The following is a 5,660-nucleotide window of genomic DNA, read 5'->3' as shown; positions in this document are numbered from 1 at the left end:
CGCTGCGGCCGTAAAAGTATAACCATGGATTTGGTGGCAATCCTGAGCACCACACCTTGGGGCTGGGACAAGCCCTGTGCACTTGGAGGTTAGCAGGCAGAGGAAATCTGCTTTTTCTCATTGACTTCTGACCTTCAAACCTGCCCTGGGAAGCTCAGGAGGGCTCTTTTCCTCCCTTTCCAAACATAATAGAGAGGCACAAAGCGACCAATGTTTTTGCAGGTGCAGAATTATCTGTTGGGAGAGCAAACTGCAGAGTTTGTGATATAAAGCTGCACCTTTTTTCTGCTCACCTTTAGCAGGAGCCTCTTTCTAACATCAGCCCAGTGATCAAAAAATCGATAAAGCCCATGAAATCAGAAACCAGGCAAAAAAAATCAGCTTTTGCTCCAGTATGTTTGGGGGGGCTTGTCTGAAGCTCCTTACAGAGCGATGCCGTTAGCAGCAGTACCCTGGGAGGGGTGTGCAGCACGGGCTGCCTCCCTGCCTGCGGCTCGGACGCTGCTTGCGGGGGGAGATTGCTGGCACCCGGGGCAGAAAGGGCATTTTGCTGCTCTACACAAATCTTCTGGGGAGAGCTCTGCTTGCTAGTCGAGAAGTTACTGCTTGTCGCTTGCCTAATTCCTTTGGGTCTCTCGTGAGGTACACAGCAAGGTAAAAAGGGTCATGATTGTAAGAATATTTATGGTTATGTGTGTTATACTGAGCTTTGCTAAGCCCCAGAAGCAGCTGGGACGCCTAACTTCCTTTAAAACAAATAGCATTCCTGTGCCAACCCCCCCCAAGATAGTTTTGCAAATCGACCTTACAGATAATGAGCTCAAAAACCGAATCCTCCAGGGCAGGTACAGCCGGCACCGCTACTCTGCCCTGGGGGGAGAGGGAAGATACGAGCAATGTTTGCAGTGTAAATACGCATCTTAGGCTAGGATCAGACTGACGGCGGGAAGAGTGAACATGGGGGTGCAGCTGAGGTCCCCCCCGGTTTGCCCATTGCTCTTCTCCTTACCAGACAGCTCCCCGAGCCAGCAAGGTTCAAGGCGCAGTGCTTGAAGACGTGTTGGTTTGCAGGAAGATGCCTTGCTGCAAGCCGGGGGCATTTTACGCGCGGAGCAGCGTAACCCTGGTCTGGGCTGCAAACTGAGCGAGCTGATGGTGAACTGGTCACCGACAACCCGTGGACCAAGAGTTAGTTGCTGAAATGCTTGAGTGAATAGTATCAAAGCAATGCACTTCGAGAGTTGCAATGGCCAACAAGGCAACGAGGACTGTTGATTCCTTATTTACCCCGATATTTGGGACAGCTCTGTGGTTTATCTTTGAATTTGAAATTCATTGCGTGGGCGTTTATCTGAACTTGGAGATAGAGGTTAAGCAACGCTGCACCCATTTTTCACAAAACCTCCCCAGGTGCGACAACGTACCTGATCCATTGCTCAAGTCAGAGTGTGATTACAGGAGAGCTCATCTCCAAAATGTAAAATACAGCAGCAAACTCCATCTCAGCTGCACAGGGGTCAAGCGGAAAGATCGCATTTTGCCCCAAATAGCTGCAGCCATGTCTGGCCCAGGGCCCCCCACCGCAGGCAGGAGATGACCCAAATCACCCAGCCTGGATGGGCAGCATCTGGGCTGACGGCCCAGGCTTGGCCCCGCCAACGTCTGAGATCCAGGACACCTTGTCCTCACTCATGATGCTACTCAGCTGCACCAAAATATCATCTCATTCACACCAGGACGCTGGTGGAGATGAGACACTGACTGTCACAGTTGAGTCCAGCCGAGTGCAGCTGCTCTCATGTTCTTCCATCAAATCTACCAAAAGCGCAGGGTGGGCTTGAAAGGTGCAGGAACGCTCTGAAATCAGCCCAGCAAAATGAAACCACAAAGAACAGAGGTTTGGCCAGCAGTGAAATATTGCTCGTAATAACAGCACACGTGCCAGGAAATTCCCTGCACCCGTCAAGAGTAATTACAATTAAATTGGTTATTCTCAAGTAACTGGTGGATTGGGTAGATCAGTACTGAAAAACCAGGGCTGGATTGACCTAAATGAAGATTTCTCTCCTTTTTCAAATCCTGGAAGATTTGAAAGTGTCAGCTGGAGGACGCATGGGTGTGACAATGTCTTGCCAATGAGCACAGAAGGATGCCTGAGTTTCCCATGGGGCGTTCACCTGCAGTTGCAACTCAGACGATGGACGATACATTCAAAAACAGATTGATTGATGCAGGTATTTGGAAATTGAGGATAATTTGGAAACCTTTTTTTCATTTTAACTAGAATTGGCCTACAAATAAACTATAATAATAAGGCTCATGCCTTATCGGAGAATCTTGATGTAAAGCACCATAGTGACATGAGCTTCTGTGCTCAGATCCACCTGACCACGTGCCAGAGAGTCAGAGCAGAGGGACCAGGTCCTCAGCTAGGAAACCAGTGCGGCACCGCCGTGCCAGCTGCCTGCCCAGGTTTTAAGCATCACGCATGACTGATCACTCTAGATGAAAAGCCAGGGGAAAGACCCAGGTCTTGCAGCAAGGAGCAGTATGATGAACGCCGTCCAAATATCCATGCGCAGTGTCTCTCACATGTATTCTCCATAACCAATTTTACATTTTCCTGGATATTTTTCTCAAGTAACTTCAAGAATGGACATGTTGGTATGCACATGCACATCCACTTGTACTTTCAGATTCTTCCTTTGCTCTTATTTCTAGAGAAGTGCATTGATTTCACCATCTAGGTATTATCTACAATACCGTGAAGCCCAAATATTGAAGCAAAAATGTTTCAGGACCCTACTATTAATGAGATCACACTTTGATTTTACTTCATTGAAGATGCAAAAATAACAACCGAATGGGAATAGGCAAGTGAGAAGCAGAGCTAGGATGCGAGTTAACATCCACATCATGGGATGTTGGTCTATTAATTGTGAGAGCCCAGGCTGACACAGGCAGAACCACAATTACTTTAAGCCAAGCCTTTAAAAACCGGAATCCCGTGGAAGAAATGAGATATGGTAAAGCTAGATCCCAAGTGAGGTTGGAAACTTGTAGTCTACAACCAAGCAAAATACTTGCTGAGAATAAGCTGATTCTTCAACTCACCTGCTGAAGTAGCTGCCCCAAAGTATCACATTTATGGGAAAGAGCGTGTTAGCACAGCGTGGAAGGAAACGATGGATCTCCAGGACCAAGAGCTGGGGGAATTGTTGACAGGCTATTTGTTGGTTGATTAACCAAAATCAAAACATTCCTTGGAAACTCCTCAATTTTGGTGAAATGTTTACATAAGTCAGGGAGGTTTCCTCCTGTACCTTTTTCCCTGGGCAGTTTATCTCACTGATTAGAAAATAATATTTTTCCTAAAACTTTAAGCACCCAGCAGACACAGGAGTCTTCTCAAGGCAGGTCCTGGGGATGAAGAGGAGGCAAGGGAAGAACTGTGACCCGGAGAGACTGGTCTGAGTCTGTCTGCATTCTGGCAGTCCGCAAGCCTCAAATACCCAGCCAGAATAACGCATGGGAGTTTTGTTGTCATATTTGGCAGACTAATTAAATACCTTCAAAAAGCCATACAGCCACAGTCAGGTCACACCAGCTCTGTTTGCCACCTCACCAGCAGAGACCCCTCGCCCGTGTGCCATTCCATGCCAGCTACTGTCTAAAAACGAGGATGAATGCCAAAAGATGCTTCATTGCCTACCGATAGGCAGCTCTTGTGCCCCTGCCATCTGTTCACTACCGCAGCCCAGCACAGGGGACCAACACAACGCTACGGTGTCACACTATGGTGGCAACAAGTCCCCACTGACTCTGGTGGGCAGCAGCCTCGAGGGCAGCACACATTTGCTTTGCAGAGATACTCGAGGACAGGGTCTCGTGTCCCGAGCCCGGTCCTTCCAGCGCGGTGCAGGGGCTTCCTTGCATGGCCTCGCGTTCGCATGGGAGGAGCCGTGTCCAGCAAATGTCATCATGTTCAGCTCCATGCCTGGAGCTTCCAACTGCCTAGAGTCATAGAAGATGCACCAAGAAACCCCCTTGACTTTGTGCTGGGAAATAGTTAAACATCAGCTTTTGTTTACACTAGGGATATTTAAAATGTCATAATGAACTTAAGTTGGTTAACCCTTCCCCTGAATGAACTTCCCAAGCCTGGTGGGGCCCTGTCAACAGGAAGGTGAAGCGTGGCATGGAGAGGTCTGTGAGATACCCAATATACGCCTGGATATAGCAGCACTCCATGTACAATCACACACAGGTTTCATCGCTAGAGCCAGACCGTGTTACATCTGTTTCTCTAACTTCTGTGCTCACCACTGAAAGATATGATTATGCCTCTCTCCTTTGATCCTGAATCTGACGGACCAGGATGAATGAAAGATGGTTGATCACCCAGCAGAAGACATTTCCTAATGACTGTTGTTCCTCTGTGATTCTCTTCAACATCTCCGCCAGCACAATTTAGGTGGATGCATTGACATGTACAAACAAAAACGCACTGTGGATTCAGCAGCATTGCCCTGATGAGGGAATATTTGCTGTGATTTGTTTTGCAGGTACTTGGCAAAAGCAGAACTGGAGAAATGGGGAGAGCACTCAGCAAAGTAATGTGAAAATGGAGCCTCTGGCAGCCTCTGAGATGCACACTTTTAGTGCTATTAGAGCACGGAGTGGGTGATGGACTCTGGTCCTGAAGTAGCCAAACTCTAGCTGTGGCTTTTTACGCTGTGAGAGAAGTACCTATGTGTCTGCACTTATCTCTTCTTCCAGCCAGGGACTGCAATGCCAAACCACGGGGCAGAGACGAACCCCCCCTTTGCCAGCAGTCACCCGCAAACCGTGCCCGCCGCCCTAAGGAAGCTCTCCCGCGGGGCCCTGCCCGTCCCTGGCACCCTGCGTCACCAGGGACTCGCTCTCCATCACCAGCCCCGGCGACGGGAACGCTCGCGTTGGTGTGCAGCCAGCCAGCTCTCGACGCCGGGCTCAGCCACGCGCGTCTGAGGCCGTCGAGTTCAGGAACGTGCGTCCGCCTGGGCACGAGGGCTGTCCTGCAGGAGGAATTATTCCTTAACAGCCATTCTGATCAAAACCCTTTCTCAAAAAATGGCTTGTTCCAAAACAGCTCAATCTGTACGGGACCTGTTTGGAGAGATTTCTCTCGGACAGGCTGTGCAGCCCGGAGCAGACCCACCGTGCCCGACTTCCCTGCCGGTGCCAGCTGCGGCTCATCTCCTTGTGCCTGCAGTGTCCTGGACAGCCCGTGTCTGGGGCTCAGCCAACTCAATTCACGGCAGCCACGTGTACCACTGGCGAAGGCACCTTTGTACCACGAAATCCCCAGGGAAGGGAGGGTCTCAGGGCAGGAGCACCCTCCTTGGCTGACCATGAGCAAGGAGCCCACCAGAGACACCTCCAGCACGTGAACCCAACACCTGCAATGGAGCACCTGAGCTGCAGTGAGCACTCAAATGCTTTGGAGTGAAATGAAATATAAAAACCCACAAGAAAGGCAAGACTTGCAGTAGTCTGGACACACCGCACTGCGCCGGGGGAAGGAGAGCATCTGTAGGTCAGCCGCCACCACCTCCATGCCTGTCTCAGCGGTGCCAGTGGTTAAAGCTGCAGGTCTGAGCACAATCTGTTCCACAAGT

The sequence above is a fragment of the Phaethon lepturus genome, unplaced genomic scaffold (assembly GCF_000687285.1).
Source record: "Phaethon lepturus isolate BGI_N335 unplaced genomic scaffold, ASM68728v1 scaffold18349, whole genome shotgun sequence".
Taxonomy (NCBI): domain Eukaryota; kingdom Metazoa; phylum Chordata; class Aves; order Phaethontiformes; family Phaethontidae; genus Phaethon; species Phaethon lepturus.
The sequence above is the reverse complement of the archived record's forward strand: the minus strand, read 5'-3'. Positions refer to the sequence as shown.